At 32.5% G+C, this 6,910-nt stretch overlaps 1 long non-coding RNA gene across 1 annotated transcript; it reads left to right on the top strand.

Moving 5' to 3' along the window:
- Positions 1 to 2,600: 2,600 nt before the first annotated feature.
- On the top strand, positions 2,601 to 3,902 carry LOC136799983 (uncharacterized). The gene is made up of 2 exons (XR_010845655.1): positions 2,601 to 2,793; positions 3,104 to 3,902. It is a non-coding gene; the product is annotated as an uncharacterized lncRNA (long non-coding RNA).
- The last annotated feature ends 3,008 nt before the right edge of the window (positions 3,903 to 6,910 follow it).

Here is a 6,910-nt window from a genome sequence, read left to right as displayed (position 1 = left end):
AATTAAGTGCAGTCTTGAAGTAGCTCAAGAAAAATCAAGTTTTGGATTTTGAAAAAAAAATGTATTTTCAAATCCGTACGTGAAATGGATTTCTCAAAAATCTCAAAATTTGGATTTCATTTTTATTTTCGTTCCAATTAAGTGCAGTCTTGAAGTAGCTCAAGAAAAATCAAGTTTTGGATTTTGAAAAAAAAAGTATTTTCAAATCCGTACGTGAAATGGATTTCTCAAAAATCTCAAAATTTGGATTTCATTTTTATTTTCGTTCCAATTAAGTGCAGTCTTGAAGTAGCTAAATAAAAATCAAGTTTTGGATTTTGAAAAAAATTTATTTTCCAATCACAGTACGTGAAATGGATTTCTCAAAAATGTCAAAATTTGGATTTCATTTTTTTTTTCGTTCCAATTAAGTGCAGTCTTGAAGTAGCTCAAGAAAAATCAGGTTTTGGATTTTGAAAAAAATTATTTTCAAATCACCGTACGTGAAATGGATTTCTCAAAAATCTCAAAATTTGGATTTCATTTTTATTTTCGTTCCAATTAAGTGCAGTCTTGAAGTAGCTAAATAAAAATCAAGTTTTGGATTTTGAAAAAAATTTATTTTCCAATCACAGTACGTGAAATGGATTTCTCAAAAATGTCAAAATTTGGATTTCATTTTTATTTTCGTTCCAATTAAGTGCAGTCTTGAAATACAATCAAGGTCATAATATTTGAGAAAAAAGGTAAATCCACCGGGAAGTTTTTGAACCACAATCGATTTGTAAGTGCTCTTAAGTAGGTTGGAAGGGTAGAGTTTTAACTCTGAGTTTTAACATGAGACTTAAGACTTAGGACCTTAGGATCTGAGGATCCAAAAGTTCAAAAATAGTCCAATAAGACTTAGAATATAGTCTGGAAGTCTGCCAACCCCTCCCAAATTGAAATATTCGATTAAATTAAAAAGATAGCCAAAAATTGACTTTCTCGCCAGAACTTTAAATCTTGAAAAACGTTAAAATAACCAAAATTCTCAATATATTATGACCTTAATTGTAGCTCAAGAAAAATCAGGTTTTAGATTTTGAAAAAAATTTATTTTCAAATCACCGTACGTGAAATGGATTTCTCAAAAATGTCAAAATTTGGATTTCATTTTTTTTTTCGTTCCAATTAAGTGCAGTCTTGAAGTAGCTCAAGAAAAATCAGGTTTTGGATTTTGAAAAAAATTTATTTTCAAATCACCGTACGTGAAATGGATTTCTCAAAAATGTCAAAATTTGGATTTCATTTTTTTTTTCGTTTCAATTAAGTGCAGTCTTGAAGTAGCTCAAGAAAAATCAGGTTTTGGATTTTGAAAAAAAAATTATTTTCAAATCAGTGTACGTGAAATGTCAAAATGTGAACTTCATTTTTTTTCGTCTAATTAAGTGCAGTCTTGAAGTAGCTCAAGAAAAATCAAGTTTTGGATTTTGAAAAAAAAATGTATTTTCAAATCAGTTCAGTCTTTAAGTAGCTAAAGAAAAATCTGTTTTGGATTTTGAAAAATTTTTATTTTCAAATCACTGTACGTGAAATGGATTTCTCAAAAATCTCAAAATTTGGATTTCATTTTTTTTTCGTTCCAATTAAGTGCAGTCTTGAAGTAGCTCAAGAAAAATCAGGTTTTGGATTTTGGAAAAATAATTATTTACAAATCAGTGAAGTCTTCAAGTAGCTCAAGAAAAATCAAGTTTTAAATTTTGAAAATTTTTTATTTTCAAATCACTGTACCAGAAATGAATTTCTCAAACATCTCAAAATGCTCCCATAAGAATCAATTTTCTTGCTTCCTTTAGGCATCCCAGACGGGACAAAACGTCAAAACAACGTCTATGTGACATCCATAACGTCCAAACAACGTTATTTGAACGTTAAAACAACGTTTTTTGCCAGCTGCCATATATAAATCACAGTGCTGTCATGACTCGATGCACACCCCCTTCTCTCACAGACCCAAATAATCAGATAGTTAAATTGTCACTGCAAAATACTGCTATTTCTTCCATCCCTACTGAACTTTTTGGGCTTAAAAACAATGGAGTTCAAAAATCCCCAGTCAAAAAAAAGTTTTGGTCTGTTATTTTTACCCCCACTGGCTGAAAAAATGATACCGGGTCTGTGAGGAAGGGATTTGTATGCCTAACATCCAAATACACCTACACTTAAGTTGACCTACGTGGTTTGTTCAGAGATTTGGGAAAAGAGGATAAGAAACGCCGCTGCCGCTCGCTGTTTTCCTATTCTTTCCCTTTGAATTCGGCACCCTTTGAAGAAGCAAGGCTGTAGAATAGTTGAGCAAGAAGGAAGGCCGAAACAAAATGGCGTTACGTACAGGTTAACCAATGTTCAAGAAAAAAGTCCTTGAATAAAGCTTTCCAGTGAGTTCTTTGTGGAAAAAGAGACTGGGGAGTGAATCTTTGATCTTTTGGGGGTTTCCCCTGAGAAAATCGAGGAAAATCATTCCATATTCTGGGAGTAAAGATGGCGGACATGAGGCATGCTTGAAATTTTGAAAAATTGGGACCAATTTCTTTCTGGCTTGTATTGCTCTGAATGAATTTTTTGTGTTACAGACATAATTTTTATGGGTAGTAGGAAGGTTGATAGTGATCATGTAAGTATTAGTTTACCCCGGCACTCTCTAAAACGTCTTGGCATTTTGATTTAAGATGGGCAAAATCAATTGATAATTTTGTTGTTTTTCTTCAACTTTTAGATAAAAAAATGTAATTTTAAGCAAAACTTGCCCCATGGTAATGGAATTGAGATTCAGTAAGTATACTTGATTTCCTCTTTGGTACTTTTAGCTTTATCTAGGGAAACCATTGATTTTTGGGTTGGAAATTTCAAGGTTTCAACAACAAAAACATTTCAAAAAAATAACTTTGACATGACGTGATATTTATGAATTGTGACTACCTGAAGGGCCATGATTTTGACCATTCAGTGGATTATGATTTAGAAGGTGCAAGGCTTTGGTACTTTTACATTCAAAATATTGTTTAATCCGTGGAATTTGCATTTTGTATTTAAACGGATTAGGGTGATTTCATATACAGATTTACATTTTATATATTTTCAGGCTAGTTATCATATTCTTTGTGAAATACTGTTAACAACACCGTCCCATAGAAGTATTGGCCATCCAAGTACAGGTTGCCGATGCAACGACGATTGACTCAAGATTCAGACATTTTTGCATGTTGACTGTCACGTCTGTTCTGCAGTGCCAGCAGGAAAGGACTGCTAAAAGATGAGTGGGAACTGATGTATGAAAACTTTACGTGTATTATATCTATTTGACTCAACAGAAGCAGGATGGAATAATAATTCTATGGTGTTTGATGTTATATTTATGGAAAAAGTGGATTTGAGCGGTTGGACCTGTATGCCCTTTGAAAAATGGATGTCGATATATTTATTATTAGAATGTTCAATGAAAAATTGGGAATTTCAATATACACATTATTATGTAAATGTTCTCTGGCGAAGTGGATTTTGATGCAACTTCTTTTTGGAATCTTTATTTCGATGTTTGTTTTTTATCCAGGTTGTCCTTGGAAACTGAATTTTGAGGCATAAATACATATTGCATGGTATAGATGAAATGGATACGTGCTGCGATGATAAGTCTACTTTATTTGTCTATATTTTGATTTGGGGGCTTTTGCCCTTAAGCTATCCCTTAATTTGGGAAGCAGGTCAAAACAAGTCATCAAATCAGGGAACATGTAGGCCAAAATTACCAAATGTAAACAAACCAGGAAGAGCCAGAAATGCTTCTATAATTTAAATTTATATTCATATTTTCAGTCTGATGTTATTTTTTTAAACTATATTTTTCAAATTTAGATTTAAATTTTTTTAGCATTGAGTCATAACACCTTTTGCATTTAGTGTTCATGGAGCAATAATCCAATTTTTAATCAGCTTTGAAGTCTTAAAATCTGTATGAAATGTATGTACTACTCAAGAACATAGTTGGAAAGGCTTTGGTCGTTTTTATTGTATATCCAACTTTTTACTTCAAGTAAAGTCAATGGTGATCTATTTTTCTTTATGCTCTGCAATACACATTGATTTGAGGTGTTTTAAAGGCCTATAAATGAAGTTAAATTACACTGAAAAGTCTTTTTGTTCTTAATCTTTTGCAGTAGTTGCAAAGAAGATTTATATTCAGAGAAATAGCGAAGTCATATTATGCACTGAAAAAATACAAACTAACAATGACAATCTGTAATTCAAATATACATAATATACACTGTGGAAGAATATTTAATTTTTATACACTATTATTTGTTGGGTTGGATGGAAATGCATAGTTTTTTTAACCTCATTTTTACGATGTTTTTGTATATATAATATTTTCTCTAACATATCTGGGGAAATCCCCTGGTGATGTCTTCGGTATAATTTTTGTATTTTTTCAATGGTATTGTAAGATTATTTTATGTTTTGTTGTCTAGAACTCATAAAGTTCTTACAAGAAAGCCTTCATGGTATTTATGACCTCCTGGCATTGATATCATGAATGGCCATCGTTTCTTTTTTCCTTTTCTTTCTTTGACATTTTGTTGTTGTTTTTTTGTCCTCCAAGGTTTTATTTTCAACCTCGCTATCCCTACTGAAGAGGCCTTTATGGTATTGTTTCTTAGAAACTTTAGCCCAAGAATAATGATAAACTAGTTTTACCAGCTTCGTTTGTATTCTAACGCAACACATTTCAATTATTTTGATATCTAAATTATCCAGCAAGGAAAATATTTTTTACAAATAAAGCTGAGAAACTATTTAAGGCTCGCAACCCAAAGTCTTATCCAAAGTAAAAAAGTGCTTATAAAAAATAACAAAATTCTCGATTTTAGAAAGAAAAAAAAAATCACTTTCGATATCAATCACGGCTGCCATTTTTTGTTTGTACTTCTAGTCTTGTGCGCATAACGAATCAAGCGCTCTGATTGGTTCAGAACGAAAACAATCGATCGGCCGCAGACATTTCAATAGAAACAAAAGATTCTACAGCCTAGCTTCAAATAGATGAATAGCGCATTTCTTATCCTCTTTTTCCAAATCTCTGGTTTGTTTATTTGCTGACGTCAGCAAATGGTACGTGTAATTTGAGAATTTCAAGAGAATATCGCTCTTTTACAGTTTGAGTTTTAACCAAATGAATTTGTTTAGAAAAGCATGTTCAGTCTTGTGAGTTTTGAATTTGAGCTGTGAATACACAAAAACATATCCTATACGAAGATAAACAGATCTGAGCATCATTTTTATATAAATGACTTTATTCTGTAGGCATCTTTGTGCTGGCGTGACTCTAATGTATTGCTTTTATGATTGTTTGACGTTTTTTTGTAATTTTTGTCATTTTCGTGTTAGAGATAGTACTTTGATGTAATTTTTTAGCTTCAAAATGTATACATAGACTTAATAGGGATGTTAAGTATCAAAGATAAATCTACGCGACGAACGGACCTTTTCTCTGCAAGATGGTAAGGGTAGCAAAGTAGATGTTATATCTTCTTTGTTCAACAACGAAGATTTTCACGATTTTTCGTTCTTGAGCTGTTTTAGCCTGGATTCTAGAAAATGCAGGTCCACATGTTTACTCAGGTTGCGGGTCAAAACCCGTCCGTTCGTCGCGTTGATTTATCTTTGATACTTAACCTCCCTAATAGAAGATGGGCTTGCCATCTCCGAAGATTTCACAGGGCTTGGAACTTATGGTATATGACGTGTGTTATGTTGTTTGAATGTTTTATTGGGTCGTTCCATTTTATAACCATGGGTGGACGAAATTTTCAGGGGGTAATCCGGACGTGTGTTATGTTGTTTGAATGTTTTATTGGGTCATTCCATTTTATAACCATACAGGGGGTGGACGAAATTTTCCAGGGGGGAATCCGGGAAGAATTTCCAGGAGGTCTAAAGAAGTTCGTCCATCATCACTTTAAGACATAAAAATAATTTTTTCCAGGATCTTTTTTACAAATTTTGTCATTTTCCAGGGGATATAAACACATTTTAAAGAAATTCGTTTAGACTTGAAAAGGTTCGTCCACCCCTCTGTATGGAAATTTTTTGGAACAGCCCATTGTTTAAATTCAAAACAATTTGCAAACATTTCATTCTTCAGTTGCTTCAAAAAATAAGGTCGTGAATATCTGGAATGAACTACGGAAAGGCAATCGATGGTGGACTCCATTGAATTGTTACTTTAAATTTGACACCCTAGTCTCACAGCCCGGTTGAACTTTTTTACTCAGTGGGGATAAAAATTACTATTGAATTCCCAATGGGATAGAAATTCTATTGTTTTAAGGTTAACACCCATTATCCTCCGTCTCGAAACGTGGTCAATCAGTTTTAGTTTTTGAGTTTAGTTCATCTACGGTAGTATTTTTTCAGTAATCTTTTCTTGTAAATTTAGTAACATTTAACCAGACTCATTGCCCTCATTATATTCAATTTTGTATTTTTTTAGGACTAATAAGTACATATTTTTAAACACCAAATCAAAGCAGACAACATGTCAGTTCTTTCTGGACAAATATATATGTATACTTTATTGTGTGCTTTGATTTCTATTTTAATCAACCCTCTCAACTGCTGATCTTTCAACTATCATTTAGGAGTATAGAATGGGCTTCCATAGTACCATTTTCTCTAAGTATTTTGTGCAAATATTCAACAAAGTAGACTTCTTGACTGTCCTTGTCTCTCATGTTAAAGTTGTTCTGATGGAGGACATTGCCATTTTTGGTAGCCTTCACATATCAATAAGGAGCTTTGGTATAAATGTTTTTTTCTGATGAAATCATACTAATCTGGAACTATTAGGCCTTTATGAACTTTCTAGAACATAATCTTGCTCCAATCTTGAGAA

This window comes from Clytia hemisphaerica, unplaced genomic scaffold (genome assembly GCF_902728285.1).
Source record: "Clytia hemisphaerica strain Z4C2 unplaced genomic scaffold, Clytia hemisphaerica genome assembly, whole genome shotgun sequence".
Lineage (NCBI taxonomy): Eukaryota > Metazoa > Cnidaria > Hydrozoa > Leptothecata > Clytiidae > Clytia > Clytia hemisphaerica.
Note: the sequence above shows the minus strand (reverse complement) of the source record. Positions and strands in the feature narration are given on the sequence as shown.